This window comes from Papio anubis, chromosome 11 (genome assembly GCF_008728515.1).
Source record: "Papio anubis isolate 15944 chromosome 11, Panubis1.0, whole genome shotgun sequence".
Classification (NCBI taxonomy): domain Eukaryota; kingdom Metazoa; phylum Chordata; class Mammalia; order Primates; family Cercopithecidae; genus Papio; species Papio anubis.
This window is the reverse complement of record NC_044986.1, coordinates 82,381,030-82,405,687: the sequence shown is the minus strand read 5'-3', so window position 1 is coordinate 82,405,687 and position 24,658 is coordinate 82,381,030. Positions and strand designations below refer to the sequence as shown.

Genomic DNA, 24,658 nt, shown 5'->3' with positions numbered 1-24,658 from the left:
CAACAATTTAAAATTATGCAAGTTCCTAGTACCTTGACATAAACATCATTAATATCTTTGTAGCTCTTCTTCTAGACCAGGGGTTGACATGCTCTTTTTTAAAGGGCCAGGTAGTAAATAGTGTTGGTTTGTAGCATATATGGTCTCTGCTGCAACTCTTCATCTCTATCCTTAGGCCTGACAGTAGCTACAGATAATTCATGAACAAATGCCTGTGGATGTGCTTTAATAAAACTTTATTTATAAAAACAGGCCCCTGAGTTGAGTTTGTTGAACCTCTTTCTAGACTTTCTACAAAGTTCCATGTATCCTGTATTTTATAAATACGTAAGTATTCCTACTTTTTCTTCTTTGGTCTGACTTTTCACATCACAGTATATCATGGAAGTCTTCCATATCAATATATATTCACTTACATTTTTATTTCTAAAAGCTGCAAAGTATGTCTTACAATAGCAGATTGGTTAAGCACATTATGGTTCTATTCATAATTTATTTAAGCATCTGGTACTGTTGGATGCTTTTCCAATTCATTTTTATTGAAACATGATGCTGAGGATAAGATGTATCTTACACTGTTGCACACTTGCCCAGTTTTGAAATAACCTTTTTGGAGTCTGGGCACTGTAGTTATTGGAGAAGTGCAGGCTGCTCACTCTGGGCCCTCTCAGGTTCGCATTCTGGCATTTCCTATCAGTCCATGTTCTCCATTGTCCAGTTCACCATGAGCTCCTTTATGCTTCCCAGTGGCTGGCATGTGTTTCTCTAGCACCTGTGGGTTTTCCACTATTACTTTGTCAATTTTATATACATTGTGTGTACTCACCATTTCCACCTGAGAACAAGCATATGGACTTCAGGCTTTATTTCCTTCATGCTTTTGACAAGTGTGTTCCAGGGCAGTTGCCTCAGTTGTCCTGCTTCTGACAAGAGGGGGTGGCACTGTTGCCCTCAATAGTGAAGACACATGGGTGCCAGGCTGGGTGGAGTTGGAGGCTCCATCCTGTCTCTCTTCCTGGGCTGGGGCTTGTGACAGCCTCCCGAACATACCCCTGTACTCATCCTAGGGGGGTCCCTCCCAAGTTCTGGGCAGGACCCATCACCCCGAAGACCTTGGAGATGCTCAGGCAAGGGGGGAGGGGTCCTGTTGATCTGTCCCTAGTGAGCAATAGTGAGGGAAAGTTTGGGCCCCAATGGGAGTCTGCTGTTAGCCCTGGGCATGTGGTCAGCCACAGCCACAGGACCCAGCCTGTACCAGACAGGTGCTGGGCATGGGGTTCACACAGATGTGGAAGCCATGGTCTCCCCTTTCAAGGAGCTACATTCTGGAAGGGGAGGTGACAGCGCATGACTGGTGGGATATGAGCGAAGCTGGTGACTGGAATAGTGGTGATGGCTCTGGGAGCTCATATTCATGGCAGGGACTCCACCAGGTACTTTGTATTCATACACAGACTCCCCATGACAGTGCCGCAAGGCAGACATTTGTCTAGGGCAGGCTTCTTCCGAGCAAACCTTGAAATGAGGGTTCCAGTACCAGTATTTCCTAAGAAGGCGCTCACAGAGGAGCCTGGGAAGGGAGGGGAAAGCAGGACAGGGAAGGGCCGGAAGCAGGGGTGGAAGCGAAGCTGAGTGGGACCTCCAGAGAAGACCCCTAGGTGTCAGACCGAGCTCCAGGTTCTCTGGGGTGAGGGTGAGTCACAGCCTGGAATGTCCCTGAGGCAAAGGGAGAGCTGGGTCATCACACCCTCACCCTCAATCTTAAGTGTGTGTGTGTGTGTGTGTATGTGTATGAGATGCTCAGGCCCTTCCAGGCCTCTCGGCCTGTGGCCAACATAGCTCCAGGAGCCAGAAGGCCATTCTCTGAATAAGAGCCCCAGGTAGGTGCCAGGGGTAAGATGCAAAGCACAACAAAGCTTCACCCTCATTTAACCAGAATGTTGCAATTCCCATTGCACAGATGGAGAAGCAAAGGCACAGAACGAATGATGGGCTTATCTGCAGACTGTGGGAAAGCCAGGATTGTGGCTCAGCCTGTTGGATGCTTTCTCTGATACCCATGGGGGTGTCCAAGGGAGAGAATACATCACGGGCTCTTAGTTTCTATTTCTGGTTGGGCCAGTAAAGCCGCTTCCTCATCTCTTCTCTGCTTATCACTAGAGAAAGAAATTAAAAACCCCCGCTTCAGGCTGCTAAAAGCCTAAAACAAAACCAAGCAGAACAACAACAACAAAATAAGGCGGGTTGGACAGGCTTGTGACATACAGAAGTGAGCATCTGGCCTTTGGGGAATGGGAGCACTCCAGGTGGATTCCTGCAGGAGGAGTCTTGTGTGAAGCCTGAGTGTGCAGGGGTGGCCCTCGGAGCACTGGCAGGAGGGACAGAAGTGGGCTGGGTCTGAGAGAGGTAGGTGGGTCCTGCATGATGGGGCCCTCCAGAGGGGTCTGGGGGAGCAGCAGCCATCTGGAATCACAGTGCCAGGCTTTGCTTCACCTTGCGGAGTGGAGAGGGGCCTTGACTGCATCTCACTGGTTCTTCTTTGAGGAATATGAACCTGTCGGTGGTGAACAGGACAGATTGGAGAGGGCGAGCTGGATGGCAGGGCTGCCATTTTGAAGGTGATGTCTACTGGGAGGTGGCTGGTTTCACAATGGAAGGGGAATCCTGCACAGAGAGGATCCTGTCTGGAGCCCTGCCTGGGAAGGGGCCAGGGAAGAGGGAAGAGTCAGAGGCCAGGCCAAGGCTTGAGGGATTCTTTGCAGTGCCCTGCAGAGGTGGAACTATAGTGGAAGCTGGGAGTTGTTATTTGGTTCTCTTGAGTTGCCTTTGGCAATTCAAGTGGTGGAGCTGCGTGGAGCTGCTGGAAGGTAATTGGATTGGAGGGTCCTGAGCTCTGCAGGGAAAGAGGCCAGTGCTGCAGATATGAGTGGAAAACAAAGCCCATAGAGTACCCCCAGGAGGTGGGGATGGGAGAAGGATAGTGGAGGTACCAGGAAGGGCCAGTGCCATGGGGGCCAAGGTGAGAGAGGCCACCAGAAGGATGGTGCAGGTAAGTGGGGAGGCATAGGAAGTGCTGCGGGGTGGAGGCTGCTGTGCCTTCTCTTTGGAAAGGGATGCATTGTAGAATCAACTGATCTGCTAGTGCCTACCAGCTCTGTTGGGGGTGGCTACCCAGAGGCCTTGACATCTGTCAAGGAGGGAGCTGCCCGTGGACAGGGAACAAGTTTGAGTGCCAGTCCATGGAGAGTACAAGGCATCTAAGGAGCTTGCTGGCCATGGTGGAGTAGCTGTGGCCTGGAGGCTGGAGTCCTGAGCCTGGACTGGGAGCTGTGTCTTCTGGAGGGACTGAGTGAGACACAGCCTGAGGTTCTCTTCCCCACAAACTCAGGAGCACTGTTCATGTGTTGAAACCAGTGGCAGGTCACCCAGGCCAGCGCCCTGCTGTGGTGGGGCATCTGACTCCCAGGGACACCTGACATGGTTAAGTGACCCGGGCTTCAGGGTGGGGCAGATGGGGCTATAATCCTGGCTGTGACTTTTGTGCCTGTGCCCCTGAGCTGCTCAGCCTTCAAGGCCTCCCTGGATGTGATCCCTCACCAATATACTGGGGATATGCTCCCTCCAAAGTCTGGGTGCCCATATTGGGTGCTCTGGCTGGTGAGTTCAGATCTATCTTGTGGGTAGAATTGGGCAAGCTTCCCAGTTCGCTCCTGTAGCTAGTTCCCATAAATGCTGGAATACAGAACATCTCCTAATAGAAAGTGCTTTATGTATTTTCCCATTGGGGAAATCCTATATTTAGGGGAGGGGGTCAACTTGTAGTTGAATATAAAAACTCTTAGGGAAGCAGATGAAAGAGTTTATGTCTATTTGTAGCATTTGATTTATTAATTTAGTTACGCATACATATTTAAATTCCCATGCCATGTAAAATAGTGTTTAATTTAGAAATCTGCCTTTTTTCCCTTTCTGGCAGTTATGGAGCAATTTTATTCAAAGCCTTCCCAGGCCCCATCATTGCCAGAGCCACTGTGTGCAGCATTGAACACAATTTTCCAGGGCACAGAATCTCCACTTCCATCATGGTTGTTTGAGACCCAACACTTGTGGCTTTGTGTAAAATGCTGTCACTGGAGAATTTATCACAAGCTACCTGTGCTCATTTGCATGATATTAGCAGAGTGGTTTTTTTTTTTCATTTTTTTCTTTAGGTATATATCTAGGATCTTCATAGTGTAACTACTTCTGATATCGCTTTTTAAAGTGATTTGTAAAAGACTTGTTTAGACCAACATCCCCAGTTTGTAATTCTAAGATCAGACCCAGGAATAATTATTAAATAGGGGTTAAATATCTTTGCCTTCTCTTTTAACGATTCCATCAAGCAAATTCTTATGAGCATCCAAAACTAGCATTGATTGAGGTCATTTCAGGCTAATATCTTTTCCCCAAATGGTACTTTGTTGGTTAAAATAAAGTAGATGAGAGAACTGCCCTTTAGCAGGAGAGTTTGTCAGGAATTTGAATATAAGTTCACTCACTCTTCTTATTGAAGGATGATTTTGGAAAAAAATTACCTTTGCCGTTTGCTTGGTCACAGAGAGTAGCAGTGGCCCCACAGATAATTGCTACATTGAATGAATGCACAAATCTAAGGATTTCATAAATGCCTGTGTATGGCAGAATGCCTGGCACGTAGTAGGTGCTCATCGAAGACAGTTCTTTTCTCCTCCTGAGCTCCACTGTATCTTTACCATCTTTGCATTTAAGGAGAGACCTGCAGGTTACTTTTGCCTACCCTCTTTCACTCATTATGTTATCAGGCCCCCGACAAGCAAAACCCCTTGACACCCACTCCCACAAGACTCAGGACCCTTGTGGACCAGCCACACCTACTCCCTTTGCCTGCCTCGTCTCAGACCACATGGGTCCTCATCCTCCATGGGTCCGCTTTGTCATGACCTATCCAAGGGCTTTGCATGTGCTGCTTCCTCTGCTGGAATGCTTTCTCCCCACCTCCTCCTCCTCACTAGCTCATATCCATCTCTGGTGACTTCTCTGGTCCCTAGATGAGATCAGTCATCCCCACTCAAACTCCATCTGCTGCCCAGTGTTATGTCCTCATAGGGCCCAGTACCTGTCCTTCCTAGTGTTTATCCAGCTACAGTTTAGCAGGCATTTGGGTGATCATTTGATTGATGCATGTGTCCTCCTCTAAATTATAGGCTCCTCAAGGGCAGGGACCTGGTGTCCCTTCACAGCTGTGATCCCCATGCTGAGCACGTGCCAGACACACTGCAGGTGTTCAAGAAAATATTTGCTGCATGTTTGGCTGAGTTCATGGTGCCTGCAGATTAAGAAGTTTAATGGAAGATGAAGGGTGGCATCTTAACATCCTGACCTGCTTCTTGGGTCTTGAATCCCCTCCCACAGGTCTCTGGCAGATGTCAGTTTCTGTCATTTTGCACAAATCTGATGGGCTCAGGAAATGAAGGTACACGGATGCCCAGAACTTCGAGCTGTGGGTCGTTATCTCTATACAACGCGCCACTTCTTTCTCTGAAGAGAATGAGTTGGACCTGTTAGTTAATCAGCCAATTTTGGTATTTCTGGGACTCAGGAGTGTGGGCTGAAAGTTATCTTAAAAGATCACTGTACTGGAGAAGCTGAAATTGTGGGCTAATGGGGAACCAGTTGCAATGAACATGGAGAGGTTGGACTTGATAGCTCTCATGTCAGCATGTCTGGAATCTCGGACAGGAACCATCCAAACCAACTAGAAGGTCACACAGAAATGAGCTGAGTTCTACCTTGCTTCTACCTGACCTGTTGTGCACACAGGTGTTCCATCCAACCTCTCGCTTTCTCTGTTCCTTTCCCTAGGAGGGCTGGGGGAGGAAGGGTGTTCCAGGGGTCTCATTTATGCACTCCAGCTCCCTCCCTTCCTCTCTCCCTTCCTTTGTCCCTTTCTTCCCCACTTCCCTATCAGATTTTCCTGGTTTTAATTCCCCAAAGCTGATTTCTACTCAAATTTTGATCCCAAGATCTACTTCTGGGGACACCCAACCTATGACACAATGGATCCTCCATTTCCCAAGGCAATACTCCTAGTTAGTATTCCACAAACATTTCTGGAGTGCACACCCCATGCCTGACATAGTGTTAGATAGTCAACATGCACACGTAAGCGAAAGCAGGCATGGCTCCTACTCTCCTGGGGTTTACTGACTTGTGGAAAAGACAGACATTAACTAAACAGTTCCATGGCCAGGAGAATAAAGTTAAGACACTTAGTGTGTGGGGAAAGGAAGAGATGTGGTTCTGAGAGGGAGTAACTCTGAGGAAGTGGCCCCAAACTGGAGGGTCAGGGAAGACTTCTCTGAGGCAGTGGCCCTTGAGGTGAGACCTGAGAGTGGGGAAACTGAACCAAGGCCCTGTGCTGAGGGATGTTAGTCAAGGAATTGAAGGAAATTGGGATATTGGGAACCCAGCAAGGGAGGGCTTGCTGGGTGTGCATAAATGAGACCCACCTGAGGGCCAATGGAGTAGGCAAAGGTTGAGACTGCAGGGCGTCGTAGGCTGCATCAAAGGTTATCATCTTTATTTAAGAACGGAGAAGACCCATGGCTTGGTTGAAGCAGTGTGACTGTACTAAGCAGGATGGGAGTATAGGCCCTGTTTGGCCATTGCAGAAGAAGGTCATCCCAGACGCTGGGGAACCTGGCACATCTGGGAGGTGGCTGTGTGTTACCACAGAAGGCAGAGTTCTCATCCACCTCATTCCTGACCTGAATCCTAGGTGACTCCTGTGAAATCTCCAGAGAAGTGACTGCAGGAGGGATCTCCTTGAAGGCCCAAATGTCCTATTCTCTGAAAAGGTTTCTTTAGTGCTCCTTCTACTCTGTCTCTCTCTCCAAGCCAGGATTAGTTGCCCTCTCTGTGGGCTCACAACCCTGTAGAAACCTCTGTAGAATCCTCTCCACTCCCTGGAGGGTCTTCGAGGGCCAGGACCACATCTTGTTAGTTGGAGTGCAGCCTGAGCCCCAGAGACAGCAGCCCTTTGTGGATGTGCTGAAGGAACTTCATCTTCTGTAAGAGTTCCACCACAGCCAAAAGCCAGGCTGGGGGCAGCACTCCAGCTCTGCAGGAAGCACAAGGCATCTTCTGATGCTTTGTGGCATCTCAAATGAGGCTCTATCTTTGCACAGCAGGTGGGCCCCAAGCCCTAGGGGCTCCTGATTGCTATGTGGTTTGCAAGCCCTTGGAAGGGCCTGCCAGGCTGCCATATGTATGGGCAACAGCCAAATAGCCTCCTTAAGCTACAGTCTCTGCTACAAGATCCACCACGTGGCTTTGGAGAGGCTGTGCATGTGACCTGGGGGCTCTGTCTTCTGCATGCAGGGAGCTGCTGCCTCAATGATGCTGGTGGGCGGAAGCAACTTCATTTTCTTGGCTGTAAAGGAGACACCCAGGTCCTACCATCTGTCTGTGCTATGTTAACTGTGTGGCTCGGCAGTCTGATTTGTGGGGAAGGGTTTGGGAATGGGGACAGGTGGGAGTAGGAAGTCATAAGCAGATCCTAAGAGTTCTGGCTTCTGGATCTCAAGATTGGCATCCTTGGGACATGGGTTGCAAACGAGATGAGAATTCCTGAAGGACAACTCTTCCTTGTTCTTATTACACCTGGAAAAGCAGATTAGCCTGGTTGGACAAATGAGTGCTTCACTGGGAGACCTTTGCTGCAGCATTTCCTTTGCCTTTCTATACAGTCTGACCTTGGCCAATTCATTTGAATCATCTGGTCTTCAGCATCATCATCTATAGAACCAGGAAGTTGGAGTTAATGCCCTCAAAGTCTGTTTTCAGCCTTGGAATTCCATGTGCCTAGAACATTTAGGATTCTAGGACACCTCAAGGCAGGAGGCAGCCCCAAGGGTGTGGCTGAGAAATTTGAAGTGGAGTAAAGTCCACCTGCTCTGGTCACTGCCCTGAGGCTGGGCAGGAAGCTGTGAACTCCTTATTAAGCTTTGGAATCTAACTTTGTCACCTACCGGCTGTGAGACCTTGTCTGCTCAGTCTGCCATAACAGAATACTGTAGCCTGGGTGGCTTAAACAACAGAAATTTGTTTTTCTCACATTTCTGGAGGCTGGGAAGTTCGATGTCAGGGTACTAGCACTGTTGGTTTCTGGCAAGGGCTCTTTTTCTGGCTTGCAGACAGCTGCCTCTTTTCTGTGTCCTCACATGACAGAGAGAGAGAGAGAGAGAGAAAGAATGAGAGCAGAAGCTCTCTGGTCTGGCGTCTCTTCTTCTTCCTTCTTCCTTCTTATTTCTTTTTCTTCTTTCTTCTTCTTTATTCTTCTTCTTCTTCTTCCTCCTGCTCCTCCTTCTTTCTTCTTTCTTCTTCTTCTCTCTCTCTTTCTCTCTTTTTTTTGTTGTTGTTGTTGTGGTTGATATGCAGTCTCACTCTGTCACCCAGGCTGGAGTGCAGTGGCACAATCTCGGCTCACCGCAATCTTTGCCTCCTGGGTTCAAACAATTCTCCTGTCTCAGCCTCCCGAGTAGCTGAGATTATAGGTGTGCACCATCATGTTTGGCTACTTTTTGTATTTTTAGTAGAGACAGGGTTTCGCCATGTTGGCCAGGCTGGTCTCAAACTCCTGACGTCAAGTGGTCCGCCTGCCTCGGCCTCCCAAAGTGCTAGGGTTACAGGGGTCTCTTCTTAAAAGAGCAGTGATCCCATCATGAAGGCCCCACCCTCATGACCTGATCTAATGACACATCTCCAAATACCATCACATTGGGTGATTAAGGATTCAACATATGAATTCTGGGTGTTGGGACACAAACATTCAATCCATAACAAAAAAGTTTCTTTCTCAACTTGAGTGTAGCAGCAATAATGGTACTCACTTGTATCCAGTTATTTATTGCCATAATAATGCAGTGTAACTCTCCCCAAACTTACAATTTAAGGCAACAACCATGTTTTATTTCTCATGATACTACAGGTCAGCTGGGTGGGTTTGCTTTCCTGGGTCAGGCTTGGCTGATCTTGGGTGAGGTGACTGATGTCTGTGGGCAGCTCAAGTTTTGGCTGGTTAAGGGTGGCCTTGGCTCGTGTGGCTTTTCTCCATGTGATCTTCCATCCCCAGCAGGCTAGCCCAGGCTCATTCTGATGGAAATGGCTGGATTCCCAGAGAGTGAGTAGAAACGGGCAAGAGCTCTTGAGTTCTAGGCTCAGAACTGGCACGTCACTTTGCCTCATTCTAATGGCCAAAGAAAGTCACAACATCTGCCCAAAGTCAAGGGATGAAATGTAGACCCTACCCACTAATGGGAGAAGCTGCAAAGTCACATGGCCAAGAGTAGGGATATAGAGAGGACTGGGAAGTGGGCCCATTTTTCCAGTGAGTCTTCTACACCACCTCATATCCTTGCTGTGAGGCTTAAATAAGATTGTGTTCTTACAGTGCCTGATAGTGAAAACACATTAAGAGATAGCTGCTATTATGTTAGTATTACACTTAAGAGTTTGCAGAGCTAGACACAGGGTCAGCCACTTTATGCAGCCAGGGTCAAAATGAGAAATACCTCTGGCCTGAGCCTTTGCAGGGCACACTGCTCTCTCCTTCACACTCACAGGGAGGAAAATTGTGGATAAGTGAGAGGCCCTCACCCAGAATGGGGGTCGGCAGGACTCTGCTCTTGATCTTCTTTTAGAGCTGGGGGAAGATCAGCCTAAATCTGAATCTCCAGCAACAAGTCATCTTTGACGCGAGAAGAGGGTCAGCATATTCTCAAAGACCAACTGCATCAGCTGGAGGGGGCTTGACTCCCTTCCAGGTATTTCTCTCATCTCTGATGCCCACTCTGGTTTCACCTTGCCTGCTGGGTACTACCCACCCCAACCCCCAGCCCTGACTGGAGTAGACAGAAAAGCCTGCTCTCTGCCTTCCTGTGAGTCCTGTGGTATTGCACTTTGGGCCTTCAGAGTTGCTCTTTCACCTGCCTGGGATGATAACACTTCTGGCTTACTATCTGAGTTCTGAGAAGGCATTTTCAGGGGTCATGAGAGTTAAGTGGCTTTTTGGAGCCTGGACTAGGCATAAGGACAGAACTTCATGGCATAGTATTTGTGTTTTTTTCCATCTACATACTCCTGTATTAAGGTTCAATTTTAGGCAGAAGGCCTATTTACAAAACATGAGAAAGTGGAATTACTCTGGCTGACTGTGTGTGTAAGAGAGCTTGCGTATGTGTGTAAATGTGTGTGAGTGTGTGCAGGTGTGCATGTGTGTGTGAGCATGTGTGTGTGCACATGTATAAGCATGTGTGTACCTGTGCCTGTGTAAGTGTGTGTGTGTCTGTATAGGGATGGGGTCCAGCATGTGGAGCACAGCCTCAAATCCTCCATCTTTCCCCTTTCCCCATCTCTCTTGCCCTCAGCAGCCCCTGAGGAAAGCCTCTGAGGAAAGCTTTTGGGTTTCACCATAGCACAGTTTAAAAATATTGCAGTAAAGGCCAGGCGTGGTGGCTCACGCCTGTAATCCCAGCACTTTGGGAGGCTGAGGTAGGTGGATCACCTGAGGTCAGGAGTTCGACACCAGCCTGGCCAACATGGCGAAACCCCATCTCTACTAAAAATACAAAAAAAATTAGCCAGACACGGTGGCTCATGCCTATAGTCCCAGCTACTCAAGGAGGCTGAGGCAGGAGAATTGCTTGAACAGGGGAGGCAGAGGTTGCAGTGAACCAAGATTGCACCACTGCACTCTAGTCTGGGTGACAGAGGGAGACTCCGTCTCAACAACAACAACAAAAAAAATGGAGCAAAGAATCGAGGTAAGTAGAAGTCTGTGAGAGTAGCTATCTCAGATATCAATCAACAAAGCTCAACTTTTTCTTTTAAATAACTTTTATTGTTTTTTATTACACAAGGAATATATATTAATTGTAGAAAAATTAGAAATTGTAGAAAATATTAATGTACAAAAAGAATAAAAGTCATCCATTACCCCACTCCCTGGGATAGCTGCAGTGAATATGTTAGTGTATACCTTTGCAGCAGAGGGTAAACATCTTTTGGTATCATTAAATATGCTGCAGCATAAATTTGGTGCCTGCTTGGGATTCCATTGTATGGGAGGCCATGACTTACTAAATTAATCACCTGTTTCTGAGCATTTGTATGTAAGGTACAGCCTTGTACCTGTCTTTGAGCACAGTCTTAGTGATTTTCTTTAAAAAGATTTCTAGATCTACAATTGCTAGGGACAAAGGACACTCATTGCCTATTGAAATGTTTTGAATTATGAAATCTGCATATATGCACACATACATATACATATTAGTTTTATATAATGTATATGAATAGTTCAAACACATTGTGATGTATTTTTGTGTGCCTTATTCCTTCACAATTCCGTTATCTGCTTCTGGCACTTTGCTTTAGTTCCACAGAGTTTGGCTCCCTTTCCCATTCTTCTTCTCTATCTTTGTTCTTTATCTCTGTAGTACTAGAGTTTCTTTTATTTTCATATTCTCTGTGATCTGTTCCATTAACATTTAGTTATCTCATTTTTAAAAACATATGTATCTATCTGTCTATTCATTTAAAAAGGCAACAGCATCTGGTATTCCCAGGCAGTCTCCCATTCAAGTATTAACCAGGCCTAACTTTGCTTAGCTTCCAAGATTAGAGGGGACCAGACATGTTCAGGGTGGTAGGGCCACAGACAGCATCTGTCTTTGAAGAAATAACTTTAATATATTTATTTAATTTTTGAATAGGCTCAAAAATTAGTAGTGTAAAAAGGTATTGGGTAAAAATTCTCCCAAGCTTCACTCTATTTCACCCCTCCCCACTCCCTCAGATAAATGTATTATTAATTTTTTAGTGGTGGATTTTCTAGATTTTTAAAATAATTATAAGCAGATAAGAGTATAAATTCACATTCTTTCACTTCTGTATGCAAATACAAGCATGCTATGTATACTTTTTCTTCACATTGATTTTTTTATTCCATAACACGTCTTAAGAGGTATTTCCATGTTTTTCTTTTCTTTTCTTTTTTTTTTAAATTATACTTTAAGTTCTAGGGTACATGTGCACAACGTGCAGCTTTGTTATATATGTATACATGTGCCATGTTGGTGTGCCGCACCCATCAACTCGTCAGCACCCGTCAACTCATCATTTACATCAGGTATATTTCCATATTAGAAAGGCTTGCCTGTTTTTCTCAGCTGCACAGTAGTTTATTGCATAGATGTGCCATAACCTACTTAACCAGCTTCCTAATAACATTTAGATTCCACACATTCTTTTGCTATGAAAAATTGTGCTGCATAGAATGATCTTGCAATTAGGTCAGTTTGCATTTTTGCAAGTATATCTATAAAGATAAATACATAAAAATGGAATTGCAGAGTAAAAGGATTTTTGCATTTGTAATTTTGGTAGATACTGCAAAATTCTCTTCTAGAAGGGTTGTGCCAATTTATATTCCCACCAGCAATGTATAAGCGTGCCTGTTTTTCCACAGTTTTGTCAACAGAATGTGTTATCAAACTTTTGGATTTTTGCCAATCTGATGGATAAAAATAGTATGAAAGCAAGCTTTAATTTGCATTTCTCTTTTGAACAAGATTAAGCATCTTATCACATGCTCAGGAGTTATTTGTATTTCATTTTCTGTGAGACGTGTACATGTACTTTGCCTATTTTTGTACTGATTTTTGGGAAATCTTTATAGTAGGGATTTTATACCTTGATTTTTTGGCATGTGTTGAAAATATTGAACCAGTTCGTTGATTTTTATTTGCCTTTTCCCTTCATGAAACAGTTTTTGATTTATATATGGTAAAATCATTGGTTCCTTTTTCTTTTATGACTTCTGAATTTTAGTTCATAGGAAAACATTTGCTAGTACAAAGTTATAAAATATTTCTCTCATTTTTCTTATAAGTATTTTTATGGTTCCATTTTAAACATTTAAATCTGAGGCCCTGTTAAAGGTTTTTTTTTTTGTTTTTTCTTTTGGTGTATAGTTAATCTAAATCCCGTTTATTGAAAACTTACCATTTCTTCATTGATTTTCATTGTTATTTTATAGTATATTAAAATCATGTGTATATGTGAGTCTATTTCTAGAAATGGTATTCTGTTCATTGATCTTTCTGATGGTCTTTCACATGTCTGTACCACACTGTTTTAATTATTGTAGCTTTATTTTATATATATATACATACACACACACACTTTTTTTTTTTTTTTTTGAGATGGAGTTTTGCTCTTGTTGCCCAGGCTGGAGTGCAATGGCGTGATCTTGGCTCACTGCAACCTCTGGCCCCCGGGTTCAAGCGATTCTCCTGCCTCAGTCTCCCAATAATATGTATATTTTATTACTTGGTATGATTAGGTCTCTATGAACCTCCAGCTATTCTTTTTTTTTTTTAACTTCTTTTTCCTGGTTCTTATGATTGTTAGTTTTTTGTTTAGAGTTTTAGAATCAGCTCATCTAGTGCCCAAAACGCAGCCTATTGACATTCCATTGCAAATGCTTTACATTTACAAGTTATTATAGTTTAGGGAAAATCAATCTTTATGATATTGGATTCTACCCAAGAACTTGGTATATCTTTCCATGTTTTTCATTCCTTTCTTTGCACTCTTTTGCTACTATTTAAGAGACTGACTTCATATAGATTTATGCAGTTGAAGTCAGCTTATTCCTAGGTATTTTATCTTGCTATCTGGGTTTGTAAATTTTTCCCCCTTCTGCTAAATCTTCAAATTCATCATTGTTTGAATATATGAGAATTACTGACCTTTTAGTATTGATTTTGTACTGCACTCTGTTTACATTTTCTGTTTTTTGCTTACCAGAAGTGGATCAGCATTTCTTCATGTGTTTTTCAGAGTTCTTACACAAGTTCAGCCATGGGTACACATTTAAAAACGTATCCACACATTATTAAATAAATAAATGCTTAAAATGTGTAAAATTATTTATTAATTGAATACTAAACACTACATATATACACACACATACTTCTTACAAATACTTTTGAGCATTGTAAATTCCAAATAGGTTTTGCCAATAGAGAAATTGTGTGCCTCCTTTTAAAATGCTTAAGTGGCTAAATACTAGAAACACAGACATTTCTTGTAAAGTGTCACTGATGCCCTGTCTCCTTGGTCATCCCTCTTAAGTGTATTGACTTGATTTTCCAGTGATCCCTGTGAGCCATCTGTGGAATCACAGCTTGCTGAGTCTGGCAGGAACACACCTGGGTTTTTGTGTGTGCATGGATCCCATGGATCCCATCATTTTTCCTTTGCCTGCCACACATTTTGACAAAGGTGGATGAGCAGACAATCAGATTGAGCTCTCTAATGGGTGTTCAACATGTACACACATGTGTCCCTGTGAACGGAGGAGAGTCTCACCTTTGAAAGCCAGCTATGGAAGGGGCAACATAGACATTCTATTAAAGAAACACTGACAACGGCTTGCTGGGCTTAAACGATGACAAAAAGAAGAAGAAGAGGTGAGTTGAAGGCAGAGCCCAAATATGTCTCCAAGAGGAGGTTATGTATTTCTCAAAGACTTGGACAAGTAAGAGTCATGGATGAATCTAGTCCCAGAGGTAGTCAAAGCCAAGCAATGCAGCCATATCCACCGACAGGCCTGGTGCCCAGGAAAATGCATGTCATCTAGAGTCACCTTGATTCTGGCAGGCTCCCCATTGCTGGGTAATGGTTGGATTTTCTCAGTGCCAGTGAGAAGCAGCCTTTGCCTTATCCAGGGATTAAGCACATCTCTTCCTGGTGTGGCATGGCCGAACTTGCTTTCTGGTTCAGTTCCCCAATCTCACAATCAGGACAGGCTTTTCCTGGGCCATATAGTAGCCCCATCTTTACCAGTTCTTCTTATTCAGGAAATAATGTCTTTAAGAAGGAAATTTTATGGGTCAAAAATATCTACACTGCTGGAAAGTTGAGTCAAGTCTAACAAGATAAAATTTGATATGGATCAATACAATGTGTAAGACATCCCGCCGCACCATCCCACTCATCTAATCAAAGTATGTTGGTGGAAGTAGAGGGGGATGAGGCTGTGGCTGCCACTTAAGAGGCTGCTGGGGGCCCGGTCAATTGCTCAGACACTCAGCATCGTGTGATGGTGACAGGCTGGGGCCTGTTGTCAATACATGAGTTCACTTCTCAGTTCTGCCGTTTACTGTCTAATGACTTCAGTACCAAGTTGCTTAACTTCCCTGAGCCTCCTCTCCTCATCTGTGAAACAGGGATAGTGGTAGCTCCAGGCTCATGGAATGACAGAGAGCAAGACAACATAGGTAGGAACTTGGCACAAGGCTCGACGTACAGAAGGGCTCTTTCTGTTTTCAGTTCTTGCACTCATTCTGGGAGACAGGTGAATTACCGTTTCCATTTTGCAGAGAAGGGACTGAGCTTCAGAAAGGGGAAGGAACCAAAGAGCCAAGGTCTGTAGGGCCCTTGAGCTTGCGAACCTCCTGGCATGTCCTCCAGTGTCCCATAATGTTATTATTATTACATGTTGACACTATAAACAAGGTGAGTCTTCAGTAGGATGTGTCCTGAATAAAAAGTGAATGTAGCTTTAAGTCATGTGGATCTATCATTTCAGCTTCCACCCCTTCCCATGGTATTTCCAAACACAAGCACTCACCCAGAACCCTGGCTCCAGAGGGGAGAGGCCTTTAGCATCAGCTGGGAGTGTTGCCATGAGCCTCGTGTGTTGGGGCTTCAGCCCAGGCCCCTAGCCTGGATCTCTTTTTCCTTGAAATGGTTTTATTCCTCAATCTTGTGTCATGCCTCTGCTCCTGGGCCTGGAAGAGCCACTCTGGCCTCCCCTGACAAGTGCCTGTAACTTAGAATATTAAACTGCAGGAATTGGAGTTTTGGTGCCTTTTCTCTTAGAGGACTCTTTAAGGTTTTAAAGTCGCCAAAGGAAATGATTACATAAATAGACTCACAATCCCAAGGCAGTGGCTGCCTCTGTGCCCTACTTTTACCTAAGATGGGCACTCAAGTGATCCTCTAGAGGTCAAAGAAGTCAATGTCTTCTATTCTGTATTAAAAAAAAAAAGTATGGTACTCTGCTTCATATGCCTATGAACTTGACATGAAATGAGTGCAAATTACAGCCCCTGCCTGGTGATCTCTGATCCTGGAACCTCAGAATACTTTCGCTTCTTCACTGGACATCTGGAGTTTGCTTCCCAAAGTGAGGAAAATGAACATATGTTCATTTGTGTGCAAGGATGGTGAACTTGAGGTCAGGGCCAGGAGAGCAAAAAGCAGAAGCCGACAAAGGGAATGCAGTCACCGCATTGCCACGTCGGGTGTTTCCAATGAGGACAAAACAACCATTATTTTCCTTCTGGGAAGTTCCAGTCGGCCAGAGAACAAAAATCCAAATGCCTTCATCAGCAGAGTTTACGCCTAAGTTCTTGCTAGCCTCTGAGAACAGAAGCTCAATATTACAGCGAGCTCTCTAGTTTGTGGTTTGTGGCTGTTTCTATCTAATTAGACATGTAATTTCATTTCCCAGTCTTGATTAAAAGTCATTTTTTCCCTAGAAACCACATCTCTGAGTGCTTCTGCTGCACTGTGGAGGGCATTGAGGTGGCTCCTCCGAGATTACCTCAAAAATCATCTCCAGCATCATTGCTGGGTTCCAATTAACCCAGAGCTTCTTTGATCTCCTCAGTCCTTAATGTTTACTTCACAACAATTTGAAGGCAAAGAGAGGGCAGGGTTAGGAACTCTGTTTAGGCTGGGTAATGTAGCGGTGCTCCCCCCAAAAGTCCTAATTAACCATGAAATTGTACACACCACCCTATTAGCAACAAGTCTCTTAACATCCCCATTCACTGGGAATAATTGCATCATTTCTCAGGGCTGCCTCTATGTCCCAGGAAAAAGCCAACTCTATTAATCACCTAAAGCAGAATAAGTGATTTTCAGCTTATGTTTTAATAATGTGTGCCCAGCTCCAGTCTGTGTAAGCAGAGGTTGGCTCTGGTCCACACTCGTGGATTACTGTTCTGCCTCTTGCCAGACTACCTTCTCCCACCAGGGCCCAGGTAGCTCAGGAGGCTGAGTCATTTAGATGAGTATGTTTCCTGCTGGGGAGCTGTCTTTGATGATGAACTCAAGTTTGGTATTTTCAATCATTGAAGGTGAGACTTCAGTGAGCTTAACGAAGATTAATTAGTTTTGAGAATGAGCAGCTAATTAGTTTCTAGGCAATCATTTGTTCTGATGCTCAGAGAACATGGTACTGAGCCATGGAGAAGTCCTGCAACCTCTGGTGTGGCCACTGCCTGACTTGAGAGGGCGGGGGGAGCACATGTGGCCATTCTGCTGCCCTGCAGACCTAGGTAGTATCCCCACTTGACTGTTTGCTAACTGTTTGATCTCTCTGGGTCTCTGTGTCTTTTTTTTTTTTTAATGGACTTAACAATTTGCAGCATTATTGTTGGGATTCAAAGCACTTAGAGATGTAAAGAGACTGCATTTAAGTGATTAAAAGTGAGCTTTATAGAGGTAATTGTCCAGAGATGAGCAACTGGCATTTCCTTCTTTGATAGTTTCACTCGTCAAGATAACAATCCCTTCTTCCTCTGGTGGGATGGGGAGACGAATCCAGATGTCAAGGTGAATCTAGGGTTAACTGTTATATACAATCTTTATTAGACCAACTTGGGGTGGGGGGAATAAACTTTGGGAGGAGAATGAAGAGAGAAATTTGTAATTGTCTGCCTGATGTGGTCATGCTGACTATTAACCTGGAACTCAACCACAGGCCACTGAGATCTAGGTGAAATTGATATAGGACAGGCAAGCCCCCAGTGGGGCTTAGGCCCTGCGGATTCCTGGATTTGCCCAGGAAAGAATTCAAGGGCAAGCTGGTGGTAGGGTAGAAGAAAAAAGCTTTATGGAAGCAGCAGTGTTGCAGCTCTGGTGATGGTTCAGCTCCGTGACTGCTCCTGGAAAGCAGGGTGCTCCACAGGCAGTGTGCTGAGACAAGCAGCTCAGAGCAGTTCGGGAGTCATATTCACACCTACTTTTAATTACTCGTAGATTCAGGGACGGTTTATGCAGAAATTTCTAGGGGCAGGGTGGTAACTTCTGGGTCTTCAGGTCATTGCCACGGAAAGGGGCAGTAACTCCCGGGTGTTGCCATGGCAATGGTAAACTGACATGGCACAATGGTGGGTGTGTCTTATGAAAAGCTGCTTCTGCCCCATCCCTGTTTTAGCTAGTCCCTAGTTTGGTCTGGTGTCTGAGCCCTGACTCCAGAGCTGAGTCCCACCTCCTACTTCAGAATCACCTGAAAATCTCCTGCTCAAGTCCATGGCCAGTGGAAGTCCAAAGCTCATTCAGATATCTCCCCAAGGGTTTGTAAACCACTGGCATCCTTTCTCTCTAAACTGTGGTTTCAGCAAGTACAGCCTCTGTCTTGCACCATACCTTTCTCAAAGTGAACCTTAGTCCTCCTCTGTTTCCAACCATAACAACAGCCCTCACACCAATGACCAGTCATTATGACAATCAGTTATGAGATTGATAGACATTCCTTAAGATTTGCTGGATGGAGTATCCAGAGACGGTCAACCACCACTCATTGCCTCACCTTCTTACCACCATCTTGCTCTCTCTCTCTCCCCCCTCACTCTCTCTCCATCTCTTTTGCTTATCTTCATCCTCCCAGAGGATCTCAGGAGCCCCATATGCTTCTCTTGTATTATGTAGGCCAATTCCCCTCCTCTGAAGCTTTGGAGCCAGGCTACCCTGAGGACTGATGTGACTCATCTGTTGTTGCTGTAAGTGTCTCTTCCTAAGGAAAATCCCAGTCTCATTTGTTGAAATAATTTCCCCTACCATATTGCTCTGTTGATTGACACATTGTATGTCCATTTTGCTCTGCAGTACTGCTCCAGCATGTGTAGATGTGGTCACCCAGTGCTTCTAGACCTTGGTCCAAAAAGCCACTGCAGTGGTTGCAAGTGAAGATTTCCGAAGCAGAGTCAGGGTTTGAATTCCAACTCTGCCATTAATAGTCACATAACCCTGGGCAAATGACTTAACCTCCCCATGCCTCAGTTTCCTCATGTGAAACTGGAAGCAATAACAGAATCTACCACAATGTGTTATTGTGTGGATTGAATGAGTTAATACAAACAAGAGTACTGGCTCTTGACAACACTTGCTATATACTCTTTGCATATAAACAATTTCCACTAAATTGCAGGCTGCACTGGAGCAAGGATTTGTGGGTCCTTGCATCCCAGTGTCAAGAGGAGGGCCTGGTAAATAGTAGTTGCCAATAAACATCTGAGGAATGAATATGTAAGGAGTTTGTGTGATTCTGCCTGGCACTGACTCAGGGCCCTGCGATGCTCTTGCGCTCCACCAAGGCTCCTTGCTACAGCATCCAGTTCGGCAGTCTACACAGAACGTGCTTTCGGCCTGTAAGAGATAACTTGCAAAACGAGCCGCCAAGTTCTACCCAAGAACAAAGGGTATTGCTTCTCCTTTAGCAGATAAATGTGTGATTTCTGCGAGGTCCCCTGAAGCCTGGAAATCACTCATGTTGCTCTCTTCCCCTGCCACATACCATGGTTGCACATCTCTAAGAGTTGGGGAATCCATGGGGAACCCTGTAACAGCACCTCTGTGATATGATGATTAGATTTTCCTCTTTTGAGTAAGGTTTTTAGGGGAGGTGAGGTCTCAGAACCCTGGGAAAACCAGGTGGGCTTTAATTCACCCTTGGTGGATATGCAGATGAGAGGGTAGCTTTTATGAATGTCTACTTCTTTACTAAGCAAGTCCGGTATCTTTTGTTGATCAGCAATGTCCCAGTTCTAGCACTGAAGAAAGACCAGCAAAAAGACCAGCAATTAAAATATAACCAAGGTAAAGTCACTCACTAGCATGTCAAAAACCATTAAGCCAATGCTGGTTTATAAGTTTATGCACTATGATTTTGGGAAATGAAGCAAGTCTTTACCTAGAATTTTAAAAATAAATAATACAGTGGAATGCCGTTAGCCACTTCACCCCTTCATTCAGCAAACATTTATATGGCACTTATTATGTGCTTGCCACTTGCTAGACTCTGGGGATGGAGTTTAACACAGTATAGTTTACTTCCTGACCTTGAAAACCCTACTATATTGAGCAGTGTTTCTGTGTGGGGGCTTGGTAAAATATCTGACATTTCTTTAGTGGACTATTGAAAACAGATGTAAAACTAGTATTATATAATAATACGTAACTCGCTTTCTTACTATTGAGCACATGTAGGTAATGTTTATTAAGTCTTTCAATGATTATGTTAAAAGAACTTCATTTTCATTTTCTATTGGCACGCGTTAATCATCACTGAAATTTGAAATCTCACAGGCTTATATTGCTTGGGGATAATTCACCTTGTAAGTAATGATCGTTATTTAAAGATCTAGAAAATGCAAGTTTTTGTAGATTTGTGAGATTCGGTGTAAGGGCTGACATTTGGGAAACAGAAATGGAGGATGTGAGAAGAAATTGTATGTGTAAAAGTGTTCAAAAATCCTGTAGTTGGATTATTTATGATGTGTTGTACAGTTCCAGAGGGGGTTTTATTGAATTGAGTTGAGCTGTGAATTTGCCAGAGATCAGATTGAAGCTCTCGCTGGATGCAGAGCTGAGGTAGGTCACCTATAGCCTGCAGCCTGCCCACCTGTGCCCTTTCCTGCTCCTCTGGGCCCCAGCCTGCCAGTAATGAGGGCAAGGATCACCAGGCTGCCAGCAAGAGGCCCACAGGAGAGCTGCAGGCTCAGGCCTGCAGGATGTACTCCCAGGGGAGGACTGCCCTGGGCTCCCTGGCTTCCTCCAGGTGTGGCTCCACGCCCCTGGCTGTCAGGAAGGTCTGCCTTATGTCGATCTAATTCCATCAAGGTAAAGAGGGAGCTCTTTTCCAGTGTCTGGTCCTCAGATTCTTGATAGCCTTCTTCTGAGGGGTCTGGCGAGATGGAGGAACAAAGGCTGGTAGAGAGGAGACAGTCTGGGAGAAAGTCCCTGGCTGGGTGCCTGTGATGAAGGACTTGGGGCTGGGGAGAATGTTCCCCAGTTGGGGATTTGAGGTATATCTTTGTGTGGACGAAGGTGTGTAACTCTACCCTCTGCTGTCTGATAGAATAGACACTTTCTTTTTTTGGGAACACAGTCTTTGTCACCCAGGCTGGATTGCAGTGGAGTGATTGATCTCAGCTCACTGCTGCCTTGACCTCACTGGCTCAAGGGATCCTTCCACCTCAGCCTCCCGAGTAGCTGGGAATACAGGCACACGCCACTATGCCCAGCTAATTTTTTACTTTTTTTGTAGAGACGGGGTCTTACTATGTTGCCTTGGCTGATCTCGAACTCCTGGGCTCAGGTGATGCTATTGCCTCAGCCTCCCAAAGCACTGGGATTGCAAGTGTGAGCTACCATGCCCAGGCTAGAATAGACATCTTGATGGATTCTCAGAAAGTTTTTTCTCTGTGTTGGCGTCTTGGGCTTTCTATGATGCTCAGAGATAAAGATGAAGATGCTCTGAGCACAGCTTGGCCATTCAAGCAAGGGCAGGGCCACCACCTCCTCCAGGCAGGTCCCCTGGTTCCTGTGGAGTTCTTGGTGTAGCCTGTAGGTCTTGAGTTTGCTATTAGCCTACAGTTTGGGTGTTACAATACCCCCTGCTATTTCTAGGTCCCCATGCTCCAGAAGCTTCTTGGACCACTGAGCTTCCAGTTGACACCCACAGAGCTCCTGCTCTCCCCTTGGTCCTGGAGCTCTGCTCAGGCAGGGCTTTATCTCTCCTGGTCGAGCCCCTCTTCCTGGTATCTCTTTCCTCCAAGTACTGTGGCCCACACTGTGCACCCAGAGGCTTCCCTAACCCTCATGGAGCCTCCCAGTCTTCTTCAGCATCCTCTTGGGCTGTGAGCCTGGAGTCTGTGGGGCCAGAGGCCTGAGTGTCAGACCAGGCTGACTTCTCCCAGCTGAGGAGAGACTCCAAAGACACAGAAAAACCTCCTGTCTGTCCCAGGGGGGATTGAGAAAGCCATCTTTCTGGAGGGAAGGTGGCTTTAAGGACTGGTTGAATTTCATTAGAGAATTTGGCTGAAGCCCTCATAAGGAACCTCTAGAGATCCTCCCAGTTTCCCCCTTGCATGGCGGGGGCTGTCTGAGGAGCTGGTGGACCTGTTCCTCTTTCACCTTGGTGATTGGGAAAGGGCTGCTACTAAGCAAGAGGGTTGGCTTTAATTGGTCCCCTTAAATAAATCTCCAGGTTAAGGCTGGCAGCAAGAGAGGAAGGTTCACCTACCCAGGTGGGAGGCCTGACAGGGCCCTCAGTAGCAGGCAGCATGAGGCCAGATATCCATGGTAAGGGACATGTGACATCGTGGGCAAAAAGTGGTGGAAATTGTCAGGGCTCCAGCAGGCAGCTCTACACTCACGCTTCTCTTTTCAGATGACAAAGCTGATAATCTTGGGGTTTACACAGTGACTTTTGGGTCGCAGACTTGACGTTAGTGTTCTGTCTTACACATTGTAATAGCTCTGAGCAACGAAACAGATTTTACAGGTTAGGAAACCGAGGCTTGATGGTCAGGGGACCTGTCCTGGGTTATCTAGCTAGGATGATGGGGGACTGGGCTTTGAACCCAGGAAGAGTGACTTCCAAGCCCGTGCTCCTCAGGATACTCAGGCTGCTCCAGGTGCATCCCCTGGCTGGCCCCACTATGGAAAGCAATCCATCAGCACCTGCAGGTCCCCTCTTTTCAGGTCTCTACCCAATATACAGCACTGGCCAGGGAGATTTCTAAATAAGGTCAGCTTTCTTGTGGATTTATGGGACAGGGTGTGGCTAACGGACTTGCAGCTCAAACACCCTTGCATTTCTCCCTGAGCCCTTGGAGGCAGTAATGGTGCAAGCAGATGCACATTTTGTTCTGTTGTTGTGGTGTTTGCAAGACTTCAGGCCTTCCAGGAGGCCTCACTAGGGCTCAAGGTCTTGCCCAGCCACTCAGACCCTGGGTTGGTTTGCAGGAAACAGATGTCAGCAGACCTGCCTTAAAAACTGCTAGTCCAAGGAGCTCAGGGAGGTCTTCGTGTGGATGAATAGGTGGAGTGAAGTGGTTAGCTTCAATACCAATGGATAGCCACATCTCGGATGACACATGTAAGCAAGTGTGAGAGAGAGGCTGAGTGGGAAAGAGGACAAGTATCAGGAACTGAGCAGGAGAGGATAGGCGGAAGGAGGCAGAGCCCAGAGAGAGCCGGGTTGTGCAGCTACACCTGAATTCTACCATTGTGGGGACAGCCCCACCTTGGGCTGCTGAGCACTTGGATCCTGTAGCCCAGAGACCAACTTAAAAAAACATTTACACATAATAATTGTACATATTTTGGGGGTACCATGTGATGTTTTAACACTTGTGTACATCGTGTAATTATCAGATCAGGATAATTAGCATATCAATCACCTTAAACACTGGTCATTTCTTTGTTTTGGGAACATTCAAAATTCTCTTTTAATTATTTGAAATATACAATGCACTACTGTTAGCTATAGTCACCCTACTTTGCAATGGATCAGAAGAATTTATTCCTCCTATCTAACGTAACAAACGTAACACTGTACCCATTGGCCAACCTCTCCCCATTTCCCCCTTGCCCTTTTCACACTGTACCCATTGGCCAACCTCTCCCCATTTCCCCCTTGCCCCTTTCTCCTCAGTCTCTGGCAACCACAATTCTACTCTCAACTTCTATGAGATGAGCTTTTTTTTTTCTTCAAGATATGAGTGATATCGTGTGGTATTTGGCTTTCTGTGCCTGGCTAATTTTCTTAACATAGTGATTCATCCATGTTGTCACAAATGACAGATTTCATCATTTTTATGGCTGAATAGTATTCCGTTTTATATATAGCACATTTTCTTTATCCGTTCATCCATTGATGGGCACTAAGTTTATCTTGACTTTTGTGAATAGCAGAGCAATAAACATGGGAGTGCAGGCATCTCTTCAACATACTGATTTTATTTCCTTTGGATATATACCCAGTAGTTGGATTGCTGGGTCATACAGTAGATCTATTTTTAAGCTTTTTTTTTTTCCACTTTTTAAAAAGTATTATACTTTAAGTTCTAGGGTACATGTGCACAATGTGCAGGTTTATTATATATGTGTACATCTGCCATGTTGGTGTGCTGCACCCATTAACTTGTCATTTACATTAAGTATATCTCCTAATGCTATCCCTCCCGCCTCCTCCTACCCGACGACAGGCCCCAGTGTGTGATGTTCTGTGTCCAAGTGTTCTCGTTGTTCAATTCCCACCTATGAGTGAGAACATACGGTGTTTGGTTTTCTGTCCTTGCAATAGTTTGCTGAGAATGATGGTTTCCAGCTTCATCCATGTTCCTACAAAGGACATGAACTCATCCTTTTTTATGGCTGCATAGTATTCCATGGTGTATATATGCCACATTTTCTTAATCCAGTCTATCATTGATGGACATTTGGGTTGGTTCCAAGTTTTTGCTATTGTGAATAGTGCCGTAATAAACAT

At 45.2% G+C, this 24,658-nt stretch overlaps 1 protein-coding gene and 1 long non-coding RNA gene across 3 annotated transcripts in view; both read left to right on the top strand.

Moving 5' to 3' along the window:
- The window catches only part of GRID1 (glutamate ionotropic receptor delta type subunit 1), a 784,539-nt gene that overhangs the window by 301,704 nt on the left and 458,177 nt on the right, over positions 1 to 24,658 (top strand). The gene's annotated exons all lie outside the window — the stretch shown is intronic.
- LOC103887470 lies at positions 13,328 to 21,327 on the top strand. The gene is made up of 3 exons (XR_651569.4): positions 13,328 to 18,455; positions 18,811 to 18,881; positions 18,988 to 21,327. It is a non-coding gene; the product is annotated as an uncharacterized LOC103887470 (long non-coding RNA).